Genomic DNA, 23,163 nt, shown 5'->3' with positions numbered 1-23,163 from the left:
CATGGCCGCTGTTGTGTCCAAGCATGCCTCCTCCGGTGAGTAACCATCCACTGGGTGACCTCACGTGGTCCAAGTTTGTCCTCTGCTTTATCAGGGACTGTGAAATACACTGAAAGAAGGCTTTTGCTGCCCATCATCTTTTATGTATAAAGTCATTCTTCTGTTTGCAAAACTATTCTCATTTTACTCCTATTATTGTTTAAGACTGTACTGAATTGGTCAGTCAGTGGAGGAGGGCCATCTTGGATCCGTGATGAGGACTGGTGGCGTGTGTGAGTCATGGTGGATGATGACTACTGCTCTGGAAGTCTGAGGTCCAACATGTTAAGAACATCCCAGAAGGTTGTTTATGGTGTTTGTGTTCATGCAGGTTCATTGTATTATTGTATTGGATCAGTGAAGTACTCATTTTCCAATTATGAAAATACTATGGCAAGGAGAGAAATGCTATTACTGTGTGTTACCATCACCTTCAGGAAACAAGGCTCAGACTTCATTGTAATAGTAACAACCAGACACCTTGTTCAAGCAGCCGTGTTCTGTTTCCTCAAGCAAACCATGTCATGACTTTAACATGTCCTCCACTGGATAAACATCAAAGGAGGAGTTCAAGGGTAAGGGGACGAAGATGACGATTTCTGTCGTCTTTTCTGCTTTGTGCTCTCAGTGGTGTTCCCAAGGCTACGTGCGTCCTCCTGCGCAGGCGCTGCTGTGCGTTAGGGGCATGGTGTCAGACGTGAGCAAAGTCCTCCTTTCCTTGATTTGGGTGGTTATTAAACCATATTGTCTGAATTGTTAAGCATATTATGTATAAAACTGTGAAGGTTAGCCAGGGCCCATTGCCATGGAGTGCTATGTTGATGAAACAGTACTGCACAATTAAAATTGAGTGCAACGCCAGATGTCACAAATGTTGAAGATTGTGTAGGCAGCCATTAAAGTACACAGTAGGCTTTTATTCTTAATTCTTCGTAATGCATACCTACATGATCAGTGCTAGTGAAATGATCAGTGACTTAGAACCAGTAAGATGAGGGCGGCAGGCCGATGTTGGATCAATGATGATGACTCGAGTCGTGAGTCGTGGATGCGTGATGACCGCTGGTCTGGAAGTCTGAGGTCCAACACGTTGAGATGACGCGTCAGTGCCTTCCTAGTCTGTGGTTAGATGTTGAAAATCTTAAAGGCAAAAAAAAAAAGAAAAACAAAAAAGAATTTTCAAGGATGTCATCCTTAGAATTTTTGCTAATGTGTTTTCATTTTCATCATTGAATCAGTGAAAGAATTCACAAATAAATAAAGAAGGTGACATATTGTCTCATTATCCAAATACTATGATGAGGAAAAAAATACTATGAATGTGCATTAAAATATCAAAGTTCATTAAGAAAAAAATAACCAACACTTGTTTCTTGCCCACTTAGAAGGGTTGATGGTATCCGTCCAGGGCTGAGACGTGAAGATGTGTGCCAGGGTGTTGGACAGCAGGGCACTTGCTGCGTCCCTCCTCTCCAACCCCCGCGTTGTGGTGGACCCGGTGCTCCCAGAATGATCTGCTTCTCTTCCATCGGCTCAGCTTTCTCCATGCCACTACGCACCAGGAACTTGGAGTCCAACGTGAGTATAGTCCAGTCTTGGCCTTTAGTGTGTGAACCATGAAGGCAAACCATGGCCCAGTGATAAATAGGGCATTGCCAATGATTCATTAAATTGCAAAATTAAAATTGTGTGGAGCAAGAGATAGGACTGATGCTGGAGAGGAGCCTTTGGGCAGCCATCAGAGTGCGTGTGAGTGTCTTGCTCCTAGTTTCTCACGAGGGGCACCTGTGTGATCAGTGAAGCGATGGCTGAGTTAGAACCAGTTAGACGAGGGCGGCAGGCCGATGTTGGATCAATGATGATGACTCGAGTCGTGAGTCGTGGATGCGTGATGACCGCTGGTCTGGAAGTCTGAGGTCCAACACGTTGAGATGACACGTCTGCTCTCTCGTCCTTCTGATGGGAGTGGTCAGGGGTGGTCCTGGTGTTCCTTCCTTCAAGTAAAAAACTTCTGTCAAATTTGAACCATCATTAAATGACTAATCAGAGCAGATTTCAAAAGTGAAATGACCAGAAGACTGACATTGTTGTCATCTGCCTGGCTTTATTCTCCCACGGCAGGTACCCCGAGAGCTGGTGACATCGGCTTCCCTGTCACAGCACTGCAGGCGTCCCATGGGTCAGGAGCACCCAGGTCAGCATGAGTATGCTTGAAATCCTCACCTCGGTTTGGATGGTTTTTGAAAGATATTCTGTCTGTCTGGTTGCAAACATTATATATGCGTAAACTGTGATGACTAACCATGGCCCAGTGATAAATTTGGAATTGCTATGAAATACTATGTTGATTAATCAATATTATAAAATTAAAATTGGGTATAACAAGACATATGACCCATGTTGGATAAGATTCTATAGTTAGTAATTAAACACACCTAAAGATTTGTTCTTAAGTCTTTGTGATTCATAGATAAGTGATTGGTGCTAGTGAATTGGTGAATTAGAAACACTAGAAGAGAGAAAGAAGGTTCGTGTTGTTGGATTGATGATGTTGACTAGTGGCGTATGAGGCACGGATGCTGATTGCTGGTCTGGAAGTCTGAGGTCCAGCAGAACTAGAAGTGAAATCTCTAGCTTCCGATCCTGTGGTTCGGTGTACGGTGTCATTCTTCATGTTTGTATTCATGCATTTTCAGCATAGTCTTAGAATTTGCTCAGTGAAATAATCATAAAGGAGGATCAGAAAGGTGCAGCATTAATTCTGTGGTGAAGTTAAAAACTATGTTACAATCACCAAAACCCACTAAGCATACCAGCTCAAGCCTACACAGTGACCTCTGTCCAAACGCTTGTTTGGGTAGATTCCTGTTTGCTGCTGCTCATCTTCTCAAATATTCTCAGGATTAAGCACATCCTGAAGTCGCTGGTGAGGTGACAGGAGATGTGTCTGTACCTGGACTCAGAGTCTGTGTTTCTGTTGTGTGTTCTACTCCATGCTCCCAGAAAGGGCACTCCCAGCTGAAGCTGACTTGGATGTGAAGGCTGCAGTTCTGCAGGTGCTGCTGTGTGGTCCAGGCTGAGTCCCGTGTGAGTACAGTCTAGTTCTTGCCTTGGTTTTGTGGTTTTTCTAGGCATCTTTCCTCTATTATTAAGAGCATCCTGTGTTTGTGATCATTAATGAAGGCTCAGTATTAAATATGGCATCGTTAGCAGTATGTTTAATTAGTATCACCTGATTAAAATTGAGCATAGCAAGAGATTTGACAAACGTTGGAAAAGACCCAATTGAAGTATACCCAAGGACCTTGTTTTTATTTTTTCCTGATTTATGCTTAAGTAATTAGTGTTAATGAAACAAAACATTAGTTAGAAACCAGCTGAGTGAGAGGAGGAGAGCTGATGTTGGGTCGATGATGATGACCGTTAGGCCTGATCTGTGGACAGTGATGTCTGCTGGCCTGGAAATCTGAGGCCCAACATGATGTGGAAGTTGTCTGTGCCTTCTCAAGGGTCCGCCTCATGTTTGTGTTCATGTGTTCATTCTGTTTTTGTAATTGGTTAAAGAATCATTAAACATAATAAAAGAATTATTAAACAAGTGAGAAAGTGAGGCACTAACTATGGAAATGTATGGACAAAATGCCATTAATATGTATTTACAACATCAGAGTCTATTAAGCAGTAAAGGTTCCAAGGTGTGACTCTGAGGATAATGCCTACAATTAAAGTAATGAGGAAATCCTTGCTTGGGAAGGGTCGTGTTCAGTGCTGTCTGTTTGCCCAAGAACAGATGGTATCACAGCTGTACTTATGGAATTTCACATCTATAAATGTCTAATAGGACAAAAGGAGCAATGCCAGGTAGATGGACAAAGGTTAATATTCCCATTGCATGTTCTGCTTTGTCCTCTCAGAGTGGCAGCTCCCGTAGCAGCCTTATGCCCCTTTCATGGTCACAGCTCTTTGAATGCCACTGCGTGTTAAGTCCACGTGAGTACACAGTTCTTGTCTTGGTTTTGTGGTTTTTAAGCCATAGTCCCTGTACTGTTAAGAGCAGTGTGTGTAAGCCATGAAGGCCAGCATTGGTACAAGGATAAATATGGCCCTGCCATGAAACTATGCTGACTAATCAATATTGCAACACTGAAGTTGAATACAGCAAGAGATAGGACTGATGCTGGAGAGGAGCCTTTGGGCAGCCATCAGAGTGCGTGTGAGTGTCTTGCTCCTAGTTTCTCACGAGAGGCACCTGTGTGATCAGTGAAGCGATGGCTGAGTTAGAACCAGTTAGACGAGGGCGGCAGGCCGATGTTGGATCAATGATGATGACTCGAGTCGTGAGTCGTGGATGCGTGATGACCGCTGGTCTGGAAGTCTGAGGTCCAACACGTTGAGATGACGCGTCTGCCCTCTCGTCCTTCTGATGGGAGTGGTCAGGTTGTGCCTGCTGATGGTGTTCATATGTTTCATTCTGATGTTTAGTGGGTCATTGAAGGAGTCATTAAATAAATATTTAAATAAGTAGAAATGAAGAAGGTATGGAATTGTCCAGTTATGTAAATATTGTAAGGTAAATAAATACTATTAATATTAAAATCCCCAAAACCCATTAAGAAAGAAAAGCTCAAATAATGGTTCATTTGCCTGAGTATGGCACACATAAAAAGGAAAAGTTATGGCCCAATGTCTTGTTTGGGGAGGCCATATTTAGGGCTGTTTGTTTCCCCACCTCCACCAAAAAAAAAGTCTTCACAATTCAACACATTTGTAAATGGCTAATACAATAAAAGGGGTTGCAAGGATAAAGAGAAAGCCAAAGTTTTTCTCATCTGCTCTGCTTTGTAGCCTCAGCATGGTGGTTTCCAAGGTGACGTCCATCCTCGTCCATGATCACAGCTCTGCAGGTGCTGCTCTCCCAGCCACACAGAATCCCACGTGAGTACAGTCAGGTTTTCTTGCTGTGGCTTTGTTAATTATAAACCATATTGCCTGCATTGCTAGTGTTGTGTATACACTTGGAAGGCTAGCTATGACCCGATGCTAAATATGAAATTGATAATTGACAATGATAAATATAAAAAACTATGCTGATTAATCCATATAGCAAAAACTAAAATTGAATACACCAAGAGATATGACTGATTTTTTTTTTTAAAAAATATCCCCTAGATAGCTGTTAACGTGTGCTTGTTCTTATATTTTCATGATCTGGTTCTGTGGTCAGTGAAGCGATGGGTGAGTTAGAACCCAGTCAGACGAGGGCGGCAGGCCGATGTTGGATCAATGATGATGACTCGAGTCGTGAGTCGTGGATGCGTGATGACCGCTGGTCTGGAAGTCTGAGGTCCAACAGGTTGAGATGACGCGTCTGCCCTCTCGTCCTTCTGATGGGAGTGGTCAGGGGTGTTCCTGGCGTTTGTGTTCATGCGTTTCGTTCTGTTCTTATGATTGGACCAATGAAAATTTAAACACTTCAATAGAAGATGTGATATTAACGTTTATTAAAATGTTCCAGTCTATTAAGAAGTAAAGGCTCAAAGACATTACTTCTTTAGCTGATGGCATTTATAATAAAATAATGACTAAGTCCTTGCTTAGGTAGGGCCAAATTCAGTACTGTTTGTTTTCCCTTACATGACTAATAAAATGAAAGGAGAGGTGTAATGGACAGACTTCCATTATTTCTGTCATCTGTTCTGGCAGGTGTTCACAGAGAGCGCTCCCAGCCAACATGTCTCCTTCCATGGTTGCAGCTCTACAGGTGCTATTCCATGTAGGAACGGAGAGTCCTATGTGAGTATGGTTAGGATTCTTGCCTCGGGTTTGGTGGCTTTAAACCATGTTCTCTGTATTGTTAAGAGTATTGTGTCTAAATTATGGAGGATACCCATGGCCAATTATAAGTGTAGCATTGTTCTGAAAGATTGCATATATTAACTAATATTAGTTAGGAATCAGTAATCAAAGTGTTATAATGATCCCGCTGATAGCTGTAAAAGGTATGTTAGGATTTTATTCTGAAGTTTGGGATGTTCACGACTATTTGATCATTAGCATTTGAGTGATTAGTAAACAAATAGATTCAGAAACAGCAAAGCGGAGGGCCATCTTGGATCAGTGGTGAGGACTGGTGGCGTATGAGTCACGGCCGCTGGTGACTACTGCTCTGGAAGTCTGAGCTCCAAGCAGTGGAGTGTTTTGCTACTGCTTCCATAGAGACCAAAGAATGCGCAAGGACTTCTCTGTTTTCCTTAGCAATCTAGAGTATACCGACGCAGTAGCATTCAGGTGAGTGATGGTAAGGAGGAACACAGCATCAGGAGAAGAGGATATTCTGACCTGGCATCTGTTCTGTTTTTCACTTGTCAGAAACACACCCTGTGGCTGGCTGTCGGGTCCCCCAGTGGTCACACTCTGGGAGGAGGCCCCGGATGTAAGGACACGGCAATAACTATCGGTAATAGTCACCGTTCTGCAAGCGTGAATCTTTTTTAAGAGGCTGTTCCATGTAGTTAGTGTGATCAAAGCCAATTGTGACCTAATGATAAATATGCAATTACATGAAATAACCTACATCAGGAATAATGGGTGCTCATCATCTTTGATGATTCACAGATGATGAATAATATGTGTCTGAAAATCAGAGGTTTCGTAAAAATGAAAATCTATTCTAGTGCCTCTGCTGGAAATGACCCTTCAGACAGATGATGGAAGTAGGGCATTGTTCTTCCTTTGTGTTCACGGGTTTTGCTTCTACCAGTATGTTTTCATATATTGCCATTACAAGATTAACCAGCCAACAGATGCAAATAAATAAACATGAATAAGTGAACCATCAAACAGTTATGAAAATATGCCACATAGCAAGTAAATCTGTTAATATATATCAAAAACACTGAAACGAAGGTGGTTGCTTTTTGGGTAAGGAAAGGTAACAGACATCACAGTTCTTTTTACTAGTTTAGATCAGTGAAAATCAATAAACAAACATAAGCAGGTCTAAGTGAAGTGCCCCCAACTGTGAAAAGTAATAGCACAGATCTCAGGGAGCAGGTGAAGTGTGGGCCTCCGGGTGCATGCAGACAAGGTCTCCATTTAAAACCGCCCCTTGGCCTTGTGTCTCAGGGTGCTTGTACTTGGGGTGATTATAGTGGCCTGCATGTGTTCTGGTGTACTGAAAACAAGGCAAGAGTCTCATTCTTTGTAGAACTGTTTTTAAAAAGGACATTCACCCTACATTTAAAAAATATGAAATATTCTCATCGGTGGCACAGTGCATTACTCGGCATAATCCATGTATGAAACTCCGAAGTAGTTAAAGAAATTAAAATTAGACGACAGGATATGGCATAATCCAGGTCCTTTTGCTTTTTTTCTTTTGTGATCCACAGTTACTTAGTTTTCTGGCCTAGCAAGTTAACTCATTAACAGGGAGAGGCAGGAGTGATGTCTGGACCAAGGATGAGTGTGCGTGATGGACGTCCGATGTCCAAGCCTGTCACACGAGTCATCCATTGCTGTGGTGAAGACGGGGCCTGGGGGAGGATGCTAGGAATTTGAACGGTACGGCCTTGGCTTTGTGCTCGTTGATTTTGATTTTATTATGGTAAGCTGCTATTGACTATTTATTATTCAACTCATTCATGGCAAACAGTGCCTCCCGGAACTCTGAGGTCCAGCACAGCGTGAAACCGCCTTGGGTACTTCTGTTTGAAATTGTCTCTAGAGATTCTGGAATTAAGGGTCACTTGCTTCAATAGTTTTTAATGAGCTTGGACTATAATAATTGCATCAGTGTCAGAATCGTGGAAATACTAAAATGAAGGGTCCTTTAGGAATGTGTGATCTGATGCAGTGAAAACTCCTAGCACACAATAAGGGTGATGAGGAATCAGAGGCAGCCGAGTGTCCTCGCTCCTGGCCATGAGTGAGCCAAATGGGAAAGAATAAGGTTAAGTAGTATTGATTTTGCTGAGTGAAATGTCATAAACTTGGTTGCCTTTCCTGCCTGCCACGTGACGGGGTACGTGAAGGTGGAGTGTGTGTTTGTGCCTGTGTCAATCTTGCTGGCATCTGCCCCGCTTGGCTTGGTTGTGTCAGATCCAGCCATCTTGCTGTGCTCAGGACCCCAGGGGCCTGAAGGTCATGGTGAGTAGCTGCCCGTGTTCCTGCCTGGAGTTGTGGTGCCTTCTGCACACTGCTGACTATGATAATGTTTTGAAAGTATTAGACATATTTGAAAGAGGTTCATCCTTGTCTAATGATAAATGTGGACCTGATATGAACTGTTATATTGATTATTTGATACTTGCAAGCAGAGGTGTATTTAGCAGGGCAGAAGAATCTAAGTACATGCCTGGAGGCCATGTCGTTGTCTTCCAGATTCCTGATAATCTACTTCATTATGATTAGTGACTTAGGAGACTGGTCGGTAGTGACACACCGGTGAGGGTGAGGACACACGGTCCGTGCCTGAATCCGTGCTGCCGCCTGTGGCGTGTAGACCGCTCACGGCATTTGCACATGGAGCATGGGGTTTACCACTTTGTCTAAAAATCATAACAGGCTCTAAAAGTTAGATTCAAGTTTATTTCCTGGGTCAGTCTCCTGTTTGAGAGTGTGCCCCGCCCCCCTGCGACGTTTGTATGCCTCAGTGGGTAAGTGAAGGGGGTCTGGAAAGGACCCGTGAGAATGAGTCTTGGGGTTTTCAAGTCATCTGCTAAGCACAGCATTCTGCAGAATGGGTGCACTCTGGCACTCAAGGTCATGAGGAAAATAAAGAACACTGCCAGTAATGGTTAATGCTCAGGTCATGGGGGGCTGCTTAGAGTATCCATTCTATCATCACAGAGTGAAATACGATCCAGGAGGAGACCTGACCGAAGTGAGGAAGTGACCAAAGGTAGGGAGGTGAACGTGTTGTTGTTATCAACACTCCTTTATGGAGAATTATGAAATAAACAACATGGTTCTGTAGGCAGATATACAGATTCAATGCCCTTATCATTTGGTTATTGTGATTTATAGGGGCTATAAAATGAATGCTAGTGAAGTAATGAATATTCAAATGTAGATGAGAAAGCAGTCCCGTGTCTGGACCAGTTGCGCTGACTGCTGTGTGAGTCCGCGGGCGATGAGCAAAACACCCCGGAGCCCTGCGATGCCGTGGAGTGGGAAAGGCAGTGCTGCGTGTCTCTCAGGAGACATCCTGAAGAGATTGGATTGTTTTAATGAATTTCTGTCCTCAATCTAAATGCATCTGTGTAAGAATACATATGCAAGGTAAAAAAGACAGATGTGTGATATAAACCTCCTGTATTTGTGGTGACACAGTGGCGGGAATGGGTGGGGGTGTTACATTCCTCACTAAAGATCACATATAGGGTAATTGAATCAATCTTCTTAGCTTCATGTGTAAGATTAGTCCTTCTGTTAAGAAGGAAAAAGCACTACAATCACCGGATAAATGATACACAGGAAAGCAAACGCTAGAGATCTGCATGTTTGGGATCACCGCTTCCTGCTCCCCAGCACGGACGGCCCTGTGCCAGGCTGCTTGGGCACGAGGTCTGGGCTCTCTCATCTTGGGGAGCCTGTCCTCCACGTTCTTCTTCTGGCTTCGGTGTTTTATTTAGTAGTGTTCACTGTATTATTAAGATGCATCTCCTGTAATCAGTGAATACCAACCATAGCCTCATTGTAAAAGTATAATTAGTAGGAAGCATTGTATTGATTGATTCCTGTATAAAAATCCTGAGAGCTGTTAATGAAAGAGAAATGTTGATATGGGTGATTATCCAAAATGCAAATGTTAGAAATATTTCAGGCTCTTGTCTAGTTTTTGGAGCACTGGGTGTTTATTGTTAACAATGAATTGCTATAATATTGGGTAGATGATGTGCACATGAACCGTGTCTGGACCAGTGATGACTGCTGGCGGCGTACGAGTCGTGTACGATGAGTACAGGCTTGCAGGAACTCTGAGGTCCAGGAAGGACGGCGTGTCAGTCATTGGGTGCATCGTACACAAACAATGTCTGAATCTTGTTTTCTTCTGATCTGCTTTGCATTTCCCGGTGCAGACATGCCTGAAGTGCTGGAACTTGTTGCTGTGCGGTCACACCTGCACGTGCAAACAGGAACACCTGTGTAAGTTACGCCGTGTTCTCGTGTTCTCGTGTTCGTGTTCTCGGGTTGTAGTGGTTACTTTAGGATAGTTACTATATGTCGCCTCCAAACACAGCAAATGTAATTAATGACAGCCAGCCATGGCCTAGTGACAAACATGGAATGGACATGAAAAATTTTGTTGATTTTGTTAATGAGAATGATTAATGAAGGATATGCAAGACACAAATGATTCTAAAGATATGTTAAGGATATTTAAGCCTCATTTTTTTACTGCAAATTTTGATTCTTTTTTTTAAAATTTATTTATTTTTATTGCAAAGTCAGATATATAGGGAGGAGGAGAGACAGAGAGAAAGATCTTCCATTCATTGATTCACTGCCCAGTAGGCTGCAATGGCCAGAGCTGAGCCAATCCGAAGCCAGGAGCCAGGAGCCTCTTCCGGGTTTCTCACATGGGTGCAGGGTCCCAAGGCTTTGGGCGGTCCTCCACTGCTTTCCCAGGCCACAGCAAGGAGCTGGATGGGAAGCAGAACTGCTGGGATATGAGGGCTGTCAGGGTTACAACCAGTGCCCACATGGGATCCTGGTGTGTGCAAGGTGAGGACTTTAGCTGCTAGGCTATCACTCTGGGCCAAATTTTGATTCTTAATTTTGTTTTTACTCAGCTCATAAATCAAAAAGTACATTTAGTATGAAGAAAACACACCCAGTGATGGTGATTGGTGGTGTGACTCAAGGGTGAAGACTGACAGCTGGGACTGTGAGATAAGCAATAAATTAAGCCTTGTCCACGAGCACGGCGGCAGAAAGCAGAGGGCCGGCACTGAAGACATTGCTGTAGTGAGTGCTATGAGACACCAAAGGACAGGGAATGGACGCAAAACTAGACATTGAGGGAGTGTCAAGTTCAGAGACTACTACTACTACTACACAACAGAGTAGCGACAGAATGGGAGCAGGTATTTGCAAGCAAATTGTATGTCAGGGGATGAATAATCAGAATATATCATAAACTCCAAAATCCAACAACAAAAGCAGCCAATCCAAGTGAGAAACAGGGGAAGAGAAAAATCCAGAGCTCCCCAAAGCGGAAGTAGAAGCGCCAATAGATGTGAGGGAGATGCCTGGTATTCCCAAGGTGTCACGGAAATCAAAGCCACAGTGAGATTCCAGTTCACCCAGTGGGCGTGGCTGTCCAAAAGACTGGAGTGAGCAGTGTGGCTGTGGGTGAGGAGGGAAGTGGGTTCTCTCGCCGGGTGATGAGTGCAGCCACCAGGCAGAACCGTAGGACTGCATGGCTGTGGAGTTGGGCTGCCCTGTGGCCTGGCCTTCCGGATGTCAGAGTCTGTGGTCTTGGTTCTGTTGCATGGTCTACTCCCTGGTGTTCAGAATAAAGTGAATACATGGCTGCACGTCAAATAAAATCAAAGGAGGTGAAAGAGAGAGAGAGACTGGTAGGAAGCAAGAATTGGAACCAGTGTTTAGCACAGGTGTGGACAGTTTTGAAAGATAAAAATTGATGGTCTTTCAGTTTTGCCCCAGCTGTCCAAGGTGCCATTTTGGATTTTTTGTGATTTCTTTGTGTTGCGCAGAGCCCATGGGGACGGAGTGATTAGCAGCCCTGAGCAAGGGCAAGTGCTGCCTTCTTGTTTACTGTTGCATTGTAGTAGAAGGTATAATTTTAAAAAGAAGAATATACAAACCTGTGCTATAAATGCAAGCAGTTCTGCACCAAGGGTGTGAAATTACATGTTCACACTCGTGTTGTAGTTCATTCAAGACCTCTCTTGGAAGTAAGCCTGCCAACCAGTATTAGAAATATTAAAAAGAAAACTCCTTTTTCAGGTTTGGTGGGTTGTTATCTGCATTGGCTTTGTTATAAGTGAGCTGGTACATGAAAATGCCCTTCAATTGAGTGTAGACAGATCTGTTAGATTCGCAGCTGTGCCAGAGCGTACTTAGGCAGATAATCACTCCCGGGTTCAGAGACAATAAACAATAGCTCAGGCTGCGCCCAGGTCACCAAGCAGATGTGCAGATACAGGATGATAATGTCTTTACGGCAGGGACTTGGGCATTCATGCCAGTTTGTTCTATTAGTTAGTTGGAAAAATATATCGAATTGTATCAAAAATTGATAAGAAAATTGAAGGAAGCCAAGCATGGATCAGTTAGGAGGATCTGTTTTGGAGTCAGTGTTATGAGTCTGTTTTAGCACAATGAAGCACAATTTAAAAAGAAATAAGAGCTCTTGGTTCATGTTCATAGGAGTGTATTATTCCACTTTAGGTTTTTTAAACTCCTATGTGTACAGCATTCATTGTTTGGCTGGCGTTTGCACCCCTCTCCAGCAGGAGCCAGCTCATGGAGCCAGCCGTGGTCTGCATGACCACAGTGCTGTCAGTCCTGGCTGTCGCTGCTTCTCTGCCTGGCTCTGAGGCCTCAGAACAGGCCAGGCGGACAGCTGATGGCATTTCATGATGATGACGCAGGCCTTGGCTCTTAGCTGTCTGGGTCGCTTAGAGGCGAGCGGGTGTAAGTCGGTACTACCGGATTTTGTTCTCGGAGCGAGGAGTTTCTCTGGATGTTACTGGACTGTAAGGATGAGCAAACAGCCGTGTACACAAATAAAATCGGAGAAGACCAAGCATGGATGCAGATATGTGCGTGTCATGGAGCAGGGCTGATGAGCGTTGCTCAAGTCCTGACTGCTGGCCCCACTCTCGGGGTTTCTGGTGCAGGAAGCTGGGAGGGGCAGAGAATCCACACGTCTAGGAAGGGCCCATGGCATGCTGATGCCAGCTGTTAGGAAACAAGGCTTTGCACACACTGTGGCAGTGAGACAGACACATATGGACAGGTCTGTGGGCCATGGCTCTTCTGGGTGGCTCATTTGCTTCCAAAAAAGAAGGTGACATGTCCAGTAGTTACAAATATTCCAAAGTAGATGTGTGGAAGGGAAAGGTTTGGCTCAATGGAAAAAATCTGCTCTGGTGTTTTGACCTCGTCTTCCAGAACAGAGCAGAAGTGGAGGTCGTGACTCGGAGGTCGTGACTTGGCTTTCTGCTCTGCCCCTGCACTCAGGAGCTTGGGAGGACAGCCAGGGGCTTACCCTCGGTGTAGATTTTGCCAGGTTTGCTGTGCATACTTCACGTGACACCAAGACATGAATTCTGACTGTTCTTTAAAATTCTAGTTTGGGTTTCACACATGCACTTCTTAATGGGTAAACTGAGTTGGTTTGATCACTAAGAAACTGCACAGAGACGATATACGTGCCAGTCGGTGGGTGCAGGGCTGGCGCCAAGCGGACATGCGCTGTCCCAGGGCGGACTCAGGATGTGGGGCAGTACGCTGCTCCGACATGGAAATCCCATTTCCTGCGAGACTTGCTCTGTTACGAGCTGTGGGATTGTGCCCACACATAAATTTGCGAAGCTGCTAAGGGTTGTGGCCTGTCTTGGATGCTTTGTGGATTTCAATTTTCTTACTCTCAGTAATTTAAAAAATAAATACATCTATATTTTGGAGAAATGCATATGGCATGTTCTGTGAAAATGTGTGATGGGGTTGCCTATTAATGTAAATTGAGCTGATATACTCATTAACTAAATCTTAAATAGACCCCAGGGGTAAGGTCGTGATTTTAATGATTGGGGTTCTATCTCTATGCCAGTCCTGAGCTCAAGTGGCTCCTTTATATGAGAGAAAAGAAATAGGTTACATCATTCTGCGACTGACTAATGGAAGATCTAGTCGTGAGGGACGTTACTCTATAGAGTCATTACGGGTACTTAAGGGGATGCTCTGTCGTTTTAGTGATCCGCAGCAATTTATTTCATCATTATTAGTCAGTTGAAGCATTAATAAATCAGCAGATGTGTAAATGAAGGCAGACTAGGAAGGAAATCGTGCCAAGGGCTCCCTGTCAGTGCCCTGACAGTCATCAAGGATGCCGGGTCTGTAGCTCAGTTTGTAGCCCCTCAGGGAGGGGCTTGGCGTACACCAAAGTCACGGGCTCCACCTGCGGCCCTTGTACTTAGTCTGCGTTATGATGAAAGACCAATTGCCAAGTTGATGCGATAATGTAGGTGAAGTTAGAGAGGGTGCCAACAGTAAACTGGGAAATGCTGACAGCAGAGGGCGTTGCCCTGGGGCCCAGGACCCCATGCACAGCAATCAGTCATGGTTGGTGTTACCATTGTGGGCGGCGCCAGGTACTTCCTCGAGGAGCCAAGGCCCTCATTACTGTCAGCCTGGGTCAGGTTCAAGTCTGAGGTCGATCCTTTCGGTACAGACACAATGTATGTGTTATGAAAGTTTAATAGGTGCTAGATACTTGTTGAAAAGGAGGTGACAAGTGGTCAGCTCTCACTGTTTGGTCTTGCTCTGCTTTGTCCTTCCAGATGGAAGTGTGGCCGGCGTTCATCCACTCTTGTGCTGTCACAGGCTCTAGAGTGGCCCCTGTGAGAGCAGCTTGGAGGTGAGTGTAAACATGGCCATGCTTCCTTCCTTGGGTTGGGAGGGTTGAATGAGGGCATTCGCTATGTTATTGAGAAGTAGGCCATAGTATTCAAGATGATCTGTAGCACAGTGACAAATATGGCATTAATACAGAGTATCCTATGAGAGAAAGCTAAAGGTAAATAATTAGCATAGTGACAAAGCTGTCAGCTGCTGCTGCATCAAGGTTTTCTCAGGTTTCAAACAATTACTCAGTAGTCAGTGTAAACGTGATAGGGTTCCACTCACGGATCAGCGGCGACCGCTGGTGGTGCATGGCATCCGATGCATACACGAGACGGACTGTCCGGCCCTTTCCCTCTGCCAGACAGATTCCAGAAATACAAGAACGTGTTTGCTTGTCTGTTGTTTCCTATTTCCGTAATTGGATCAGTGCAAGAATCAATCAGCATGTAGTTAGAGATTAAAAGGGACATCATTATCCAATTATAAGAATTTGTGGTAAGGCAAGACATACTACCTATTGACATAATCACCCCTGACTAATGATGCAGTTGGTCTAATTATAGTCAGTAGGCATGCACTGGGTCAATTGTTGGGTTGGATTGCTCAAATTGAAAATGAAATAAAATACGCCGAATAATGATTGCCTCGATGGCTGGCTAATGGCAGGTAATGACGATGCTCATCAGTGGCTCCTTCTCCACTTGTGACCACCTTGCCCTCTCTCCAGCCCATGGAGTGGGCGTCCCCATGATGATTGCAAGGTCCTTAATTGTCGGACACTGTGTTTGCCTTCTGCCTGCAAGCAGCTTGCAGACCCGTGCTCAAAATTCTTACCTCCTTCGAGGGTGTTTAAGAGCATTGAACAAATTCTCAGACTCATACATAGTAAAGCCAGTTGCACTGCTAAGACAGACATCAGATTATTAATATGAAGGGTTGTATTATAATGCGTATGTGAAAAGCAAAGTTAATGAATGACACGGTGTGTTATTGCTGGAATTAGTCTTTACAAGGTTAGAAGTACCAAGGCTATTCCCTGGCTTTTGAGATTCAGAAGCCTTAAAGTCATGATCCCTGACGCAATGAAGTAATGAGTAGGCGGTGTAGACATGGTGGGAGGTGAGGAACACCTCACCTGGGTTGGTGATGGCCATGGGGGCATATAAGTTGCACACAAGGCACGCATGTCTGCAACCCTGAACTTAGTCACAGGAGAAATCCAGTCACGCCCCGTGTTGGGAGGACACTGAGACAGGGGCCGGGAATATGAATTACAATGTGCATTTGACGTTTCCATTATTTGTATAATTACATCAATGTGAGGATCAGTAAACCTTGAGAATTCATAAACGCACTGACACCATGAGCTGATGGAGCACTACCAATTCCTGCAGAAAACAGTGCTGTCCTGGGAGCGCATTGGCTGAGGATAGACAGTGCCCAACTTCCTGGGCCATGGCAGCTTCTAAATTGTTTGTGCTTTCAGAAACAAAGAAGCATACACCCTTCAAATCACAACTAAACGAAAAGTGAAATGCAAAGATCAGCAGAGAGTCCATCTCCATCTTAAAATAACTTTGTGCTGATTTTGGGAGTTTACCCCAGCTAGGTTTGAACTTTGAAATCAAGCAGCAGTAGCAGCAATAGGCACCTTGAGCCACAGTTAGTTTTCTTGTGCCTGCGTAAGAGTATTCAATGTATTATTAAAAACTGTGATAAAGTCAAAATGTGAGACATAGTCTAAGCCAGCTGTAGCCCAGTGATGAATACAGCAAGGATGGTATTCTGTTGATAATTCATATGTGAAAAACTGAGGATACTTCATCAAATATATCAATGTTAAATGGTTCTAAATACATATCAAGAGTGTGAGTGCTGTTCTTGGTGTTTGGTGGTTTGTAGGCCTGTGAATTGATGTGTTAATAAGCATCTAAATTAATCCATAGAATAAGTTACGAGTTGGAGGAAGCTCTGGTCAGTCTCTGATGGACGATGACCCCAGTTACAGGTCGGTCATGTGAGATGAAGCCATCCGGGCCTCGGAATTCCGACCGTCAGGAACTCCGGCCCTTCCCCTTGTTTCTCGTGGTCCAGTGGACTGATACCAGGCACATAGAACGTGCTTTTAGTGTTCATTCATCTTCATTCTGCTATTATAATCAGATGATTAAGTAATCAATATATTGACACTTTCCACACACTTGTATGTACACACATTCATGTGTACAAAGGGGATGAAGCTTTGTCAAATTGTAAAATAAATGATGAATTATGATGCACTGTTATTAATTATGGGATGCATTGATGTTCCAGGAAGTGAAAGTTATAACTCTAACCTGCTTGGCTAACGAGGTAGACTGCATGTAATTAACAAATGGTATTGAGCATCTGGGTCAGGCAAAGTTGCATCTTAAGATGAACTGCAACAGAAAATCTCCAAATAATGGGTTTCTAAATGAATGTAACCGAGGACCAGGCGACGGCTAAGATGTGGGAGGAACATATCAGTCTTAGTGGATGTGTGCAAGTCGGTTGGCCCCTTCTTTCATGGCCGCTGCTCCTGTGTTAGAATTAAGAGCGGTGTGAGTAATTGCTGCTGTCAGTGTCTAGACGGGTTTCAAAAGGTACACCCTGTCTCAGTAAACAGTGTTAATAGAACAAGGAAGGACTAACCTGCCAATATTCAACATCAGATTGATGTGTGAAGCGTTATACTGAGTCATCCCCATATGAAACACCACGCTTCGTAAATGAGCCAGCTTTGGTCTCTGTGGATGTTCAAGAATCCTGTTCTTGTGTTTACATCTCTGTGTATTCCTTTACTAAGAAGTAATCAATAACAAATCTGAATTGAGCAGGAATGGAATAGAGTTGATCCTGGGCCAGCAGTGAGCCTGGTGGCGTGCCAGTCACACATGAACACCGTGTTTCTGTTTTTGATCTTTTTAGTTCTGAAGTGGCAGACATGGTAACACAGGGAGTTGACATGTGGCCGTGCCTACATCGCCTATTGGTGTGCTGGTTCAAGTACCACTTCCTCCAGCTCCAGTGGAGATATTGCTGGTGTCTCTTGCGAAACAGTAAGTTGTTGTTCAAGTGTTTGGTCTCCTGCTGCCAACATGATAGACTTGGGTGGAATTCTGTGCTCCTGCTCTCCACCTCATCCAGCCTTGACTACTATAGCCGTTTACAGAGTGAACCAATAGGTGGAAGAGCCTCTGGGTGTGTGTGTGTGTGTGTGTCTATGTTGTTCTAGCTTTTGTGTAGATGAACTTAAGTAAACATTTTGAGAAATTTTAAAATTATTGAAATAGAACCAAGGATAGGAATTTAAAAAAGCATATGAAAATTGAGATTAAAATGACCAGGCATTATTTATCACTAAACTAAACTAAAACATATGTTAGGGAAATAGAGTGAATAAAATGTGAGGTGGGGGAACAAACATCTCCATGCTTGTTATCGTTTTCTTGGACTGGAACTTTCCAGGATGGGTGTGCTAGAGGAGTATGGCTTTTAGGGATGTCATTTTGCTTGTTTCATCATGTGCCACAAGAGGTTGATTCCAGAATGTGATGTGTGCTGATATGGAATGCCAAGCCACCTGCTCTTGGGTTGCTGTGGATCATGTTTTATTCTTTTTTTTTTTTATAATTTTATTTTTTAAAAAGATTTTATTTTTATTATTTTTTATTGGAAAGGCGGATATACAGAGAGGAGATACAGAGAGGAAGATCTTCCGTCCGATGATTCACTCCCCAAGTGAGCCGCAACGGCTGATACTATGCCGGTCCGAAGCCAGGAGCCTCTTCCGGGTCTCCCACGCGGGTGCAGGGTCCCAAAGCCCTGGGCCATCCTCGACTGCTTTCCCAGGCCACAGGCAGGGAGCTGGAAGGAAAGCGGGGCTGCCGGGATTAGAACCAGCGCCCATATGGGATCCCGGGCGTGCAAGGCGAGGACTTAACCACTTGCGCCACCGCGCCGGGCCCAATCATGTTTTATTCTTAGAGATGAAGAAAATTGAGAGGGTAACGTGGAATAAGGGTGAAGGCTGGTGTTGTCTGTGACCCACACACAGTGAATAAAACATGTTTGCACTTTGATTTGCAAAATAAGGCCTGTGAGGCCAGAGGTCATCCTAAGCACTCATGTCAGGGCTCTAAAAGCCTCTCAGTTTGATCTTTGTGCTATGATTCTTTCTGCTGTTACAGTTAGACCAATGAGCAAATGAGAAACATTCAATTTAAGAATTTCATGAGTCAAAAAATTTTGTTAATTTATTATGAAAATACCAACGCTAGCTTGAAATGTCACATGACTGGGGCCTGTCCTTCGGCTTGGGTGACACAAGCAGTGCCACTTGTACATGATATTCATGTCAGGATTAGGGGAAACATGTGTATATTCTAAATCAGTTATTGCAAAATGACTGAATGAGTGTTAAGGCTCTGTGGCGTCCTTATTGTGTGGTTTTCACAGGGTCCACCCTCCCGAGCCCTTGGTCCCGTCTCTACCTGGAGCTTGGGGATGAAGGTGGGTAACGAAGTTCTTGGTGTGAGTGGAGTGTTTCACCAAGTGGGCAATGTCATCCCAGAAGAGCAGCTGCAATTGTAGATCTGGGCCCAGTTTGTGGCATGTGAGTCACCCATGATGGACATTGCATGTATGGGATGCTGAGCAGCAGCTTGCGTGGGACGCTGCCCAGTCCCTCTTACTGTGCATAGTCAGGAAGCCCAGCGCTCTAATACTGTTATCGCAGAATCTTGGACAAGAAACATGAACAAGTGTACGAAGGAACTTTGTTGAAGAGTGTGAACCATTGTTCAATGGGGAAGTCGGTGTTGATCAGGTGGGATACACACTGAGCTGCTCACGTGTTTCACGTCTTGAAGTGAAGATGGCACAGAGTTACTTGTGAAGTCTGTTTTATTTCAAGAAAAAGACATTTTACCTTAAACTAATGAAAGACTCAAAGACCGTATTTATAATGGTGGGAGTCAGGGGCCCTGGAAGAGACTGCTTACACTTGTTCATTGGCTGTGACCTTGCATCCTTCAGAAGACCCTGAGTTCTTGTGTGGTCACGTGGGACCAAGGTGAGTCAGGGCTTGAGTCATGTTTCAAAGGAATATATGGTATTAATAAAAAGTGTTCAGGAATTCTGTTATATTGGAGGAATCAATTCCAGAGCTCCATAGTACAGCCTGGCATCCACGACTAATGACAATACATGTGTCATATTCTTATAAAATGGGAGTCTCATCTTAAGAGGAAAGTAGCCATATTGAATCATTCCATACTGAGTATGAATATGTATGTGTAGACTCTGAAACATGATATAGACATACAATTTTATCTTTCAGTTAATAGCACATTAAATGTAACTCAGCATTAAGTATTAAGTATTGCCATGATGCTGTTAAATGTGTGTGTGCAACAATGGTATAAGTTAATGAAAGCTGTAGCCCATGTGGACATGAATTGTGTAGGTAGAGTTTCTTGGCTTTTTCTGAACCATGGATTTATTTTCCTTATTGTTAATGGCACAAGGATGTAAAAACGTAAGTAGAAAATGCAAGCCAATGGGGGCCAGCAGTGCCCGCCTGTGCTTGAGCCCTGGGCAATGAAGCACATGGATCCGAGCGCTTCGTCACCTCCCTCCGTCAGTATTGATTCTGTTGAGAAATGCAAAGGATGGACTAAGGGAGTGTCCTGGCGTTGATCTGGTACTTTTTAGAATTTTGATCAATGGATTGATACTAGATTCGTTAGCCTGATATGAATAAATGCATATAGAAAATGGCAGTGAACCATTGCCCAAGTATAAGCATATGTGTTGAAGTTAAAAAAATGTTGTGAATAAAAATTGAAAGCACAGATGGCTGCTTATAAATAAATGGGTGAATAGTACTCTATTACTTGGTATAAGAATCATAGGTCCATTGTGGAAGTGTCGGTGTTACTATTCTGGGTTAGTCGATTTTTTAATAGCAAAATCACATATATGTAACACACCATGAAAGCATTCTACATCATTTCAGTGGAGCAAGTGAAATGCGCAAGAGAAAACTCAGGCCCCATGGAGCAGAAGTCTGAGGTTTTCAATCTTTGCTCTATCCTGCTCTCTCTGAAGGGCCTGGATGCTCCTGTCCTGCGCTGTCCTCTGCAGGCTCACCTGCAGGGTAGCCGCCTGTACGTTTTATTAAGGCCCAAGATGAGCAGGAGTGGTGGTGAAAGTTCTTTCCAAAGTTTGAGTGTTTTTTTTTTTTTTAAGTCTTTACAATTACTCACTCTTCTTAGGATTACTCACAGTATGACTCACTCTGTAGAGTGTGAAATATGATTAAAGTCTACAATTACAGCCCTGTGACTAATGCAGGACACACAGAAGCACATCTATTAATACATAGATGGAAAACTGAAGATAATTAACGAAAGTGATACTGACATGAGAGTGATTGGCTGGACAGATGAGGAATGTGAGGCTCTGCTCGAGTTTTCATGCATGCTAGCATTCTAAAAATATTTTATGACTCAAAGAAATAATCAATAATGCATGTAGACGATAGCAGAACTCGGGCCGGTTCTGGGTCAGCGCTGACCACTGGAGCGGTGCTGACCGGGCCTGGAGCTCTGAGGTCCTGATAAGGGCACACCTTCCATCTCCTGTGGCCGATGTGGCCCTGGAGATGCATTCAGGCACATGCAGGGTTCTTGGTTCTGGTCTCTGGGTTTAGATGTTTTTGATTTATTGTTATTATTAGATCAGTATCCAATAAACATGTTGTAAATATGCAAACGAGTACGATAAAGCATTTTTCTTTACTAAATGGAATGATGAGGGAAAAAAACCAAAATCCAAAAACCCGCAATTGTTCCTATGTTATGAAAACCCCAAGTGTCTTTTAAATAAATGTTACCTTTTTGACAGTAGGTGATGTGGGCAGCTTGTATGAAGTGATTTGATTGGTGGTCATCTTTGTAGGAGAAAAGGACACAGTGTTTGTGGCATTGCTGTGCATCTCCATGCACAACATAGAGCGTGGACCGCTGTATGCACTGTGGCTGCTTCCTCATTCATTGTGGTTTATATTTTGCACAGTGGACCCGCTTGGACCCATTTCAGCATTCCTCCTTGGTCACGAGCCCTCTGGCCACAGCTTGCAGGAGCCTGAAGAGCAACAGTGAGAAACAGTCCTCCACTTGCTTGGTGTGCTTTCTGTGGGAAAGCATGCCCTCTCTGTTAGTCCAAGGTGGAGAACTCACACAGGCGTGTTTGTGGGAAGCCTATGCGAACTAATGTACATGTAAAATATTAGGGAGAGTTAGTGACAGATACCTGTTGAAGTGAGGTTGGTTCTAGAAGTGTAGGAAGCATTGCAGGCCTCCTGAGTCAATCATAGAGTTGTAAAATTATAATTTTCAAATTAGTTAGCCAATCAGTAATGTAGAGTGGTGGAAGGAGCAATGGGCCTTTCTTGGACCGGTGATGACACCTGCCAGTGTGAGCATCGTGGATGATGACTGGCACGTGAACTCTGAGGTCCAGCACACAGGAAGGCCCGTAATGTGTTCCATGCACTTTCACCCTTTTATTGTGATTGGATCAGTGAAGTTATCAGTGAGCAATTGTTTAAGTAAATTGAGATAAAATGGATAAAACATTGCCTAAGTAGCTAGAAATGACATTGTACCATTTGTACTGGTAACCCATGTTAAATACTGTTGATACAAACACCAAACCCAGCGACAGTCATGGTGTATGACAGTTCTTGGGCAAATGGTGATCCCAACTGCACAAATTGTAGATGGCCTTTATGCTGGTGTCAACAGTGAATCTGAACTCCTTCAGTTTCTTAAGAATAACCTGGTGACTGTTGGGATCACAGGTGTCCTGCAGGAATCAAGGGACGTGAGGTCTGAAGTCTTGACTGAAGCCCCCCATCCTGTGCTTCTGGATGAACTCAGGAGTCCCCCACCATCGCCGGCTGAGTGCCTGCTCCTGTGCCTTGGAAGCCCGAGGTGGGGGCCAGTGTGAGTAACCATCACTGTTCTTATTGTGCAGTTGGAGAAATGGGGCAATGTGGTGGAAGCAGGCCAGCTGGGGCCCAGGGACCGAATAGGAGACAGGGATGAGGGGTTCTGCTCTCCAGTTCGTTTGTGAAAAGTCAACATGTTCAGTAATAGCGATGCGTGGGTCTGAGAGTGACTCTGCTGGGGCTACGGGGCTCTTGTTTTCCATGATTTCTTGTGGGTCAGGCCTGGATCTGTGAGGAGGACGCTAGCTTCTGGGCTGTGGATGGTGAGCGATGAGGTCCAGGACATGGGCCAGTGTGCCTAGCCTTTGGGGGACACCCTGGAGGGCAGCAGGCATCTGTGAGAATTGGGCCTCGGGGTCTGATGCGCACAAGAGATTTAAGATTCTTTTGCGTGTCAATGAAGCATTCAGAGTGGCTTGCCAAGCAATGAAAGGGACTTACTCCAGTCCTCGATGGCCTTACATGGCTGATGGGATGGCAGGTGG

General features: G+C 44.2%; 1 long non-coding RNA gene, 9 other non-coding genes and 1 pseudogene across 10 annotated transcripts; all 11 read left to right on the top strand.

Annotated features, from left to right (window-relative positions):
- The first annotated feature begins 243 nt into the window (after window positions 1-243).
- On the top strand, window positions 244-320 carry LOC121153275. Its single transcript, XR_005883363.1, has one exon. It is a non-coding gene; the product is annotated as a small nucleolar RNA SNORD113/SNORD114 family (small nucleolar RNA).
- Window positions 321-1,051: 731 nt separating this feature from the next.
- LOC121153282 lies at window positions 1,052-1,125 on the top strand. Its single transcript, XR_005883369.1, has one exon. It is a non-coding gene; the product is annotated as a small nucleolar RNA SNORD113/SNORD114 family (small nucleolar RNA).
- A 762-nt stretch (window positions 1,126-1,887) lies between these two features.
- Window positions 1,888-1,961, top strand: LOC121153281. Its single transcript, XR_005883368.1, has one exon. It is a non-coding gene; the product is annotated as a small nucleolar RNA SNORD113/SNORD114 family (small nucleolar RNA).
- A 616-nt stretch (window positions 1,962-2,577) lies between these two features.
- On the top strand, window positions 2,578-2,649 carry LOC121153274. The gene has a single exon (XR_005883362.1). It is a non-coding gene; the product is annotated as a small nucleolar RNA SNORD113/SNORD114 family (small nucleolar RNA).
- Window positions 2,650-3,442: 793 nt separating this feature from the next.
- LOC121153287 lies at window positions 3,443-3,516 on the top strand. The gene has a single exon (XR_005883372.1). It is a non-coding gene; the product is annotated as a small nucleolar RNA SNORD113/SNORD114 family (small nucleolar RNA).
- Window positions 3,517-3,992: 476 nt separating this feature from the next.
- Window positions 3,993-5,824, top strand: LOC121153088. The gene is made up of 3 exons (XR_005883339.1): window positions 3,993-4,029; window positions 4,885-4,974; window positions 5,743-5,824. It is a non-coding gene; the product is annotated as an uncharacterized LOC121153088 (long non-coding RNA).
- LOC121153280 lies at window positions 4,352-4,425 on the top strand. The gene has a single exon (XR_005883367.1). It is a non-coding gene; the product is annotated as a small nucleolar RNA SNORD113/SNORD114 family (small nucleolar RNA).
- LOC121153279 lies at window positions 5,316-5,389 on the top strand. The gene has a single exon (XR_005883366.1). It is a non-coding gene; the product is annotated as a small nucleolar RNA SNORD113/SNORD114 family (small nucleolar RNA).
- A 325-nt stretch (window positions 5,825-6,149) lies between the features above and the next one.
- On the top strand, window positions 6,150-6,224 carry LOC121153276. The gene has a single exon (XR_005883364.1). It is a non-coding gene; the product is annotated as a small nucleolar RNA SNORD113/SNORD114 family (small nucleolar RNA).
- A 3,731-nt stretch (window positions 6,225-9,955) lies between these two features.
- Window positions 9,956-10,030, top strand: LOC121153273. Its single transcript, XR_005883361.1, has one exon. It is a non-coding gene; the product is annotated as a small nucleolar RNA SNORD113/SNORD114 family (small nucleolar RNA).
- Window positions 10,031-22,118: 12,088 nt separating this feature from the next.
- LOC121153285 lies at window positions 22,119-22,188 on the top strand (annotated as a pseudogene).
- Window positions 22,189-23,163: the final 975 nt, after the last annotated feature.

The sequence above is a fragment of the Ochotona curzoniae genome, unplaced genomic scaffold, assembly GCF_017591425.1.
Source record: "Ochotona curzoniae isolate NIBS_2020 unplaced genomic scaffold, NIBS_Ocur_1.0 contig_2688, whole genome shotgun sequence".
Lineage (NCBI taxonomy): Eukaryota > Metazoa > Chordata > Mammalia > Lagomorpha > Ochotonidae > Ochotona > Ochotona curzoniae.
The sequence above is the reverse complement of the archived record's forward strand: the minus strand, read 5'-3'. Positions and strand labels throughout refer to the sequence as shown.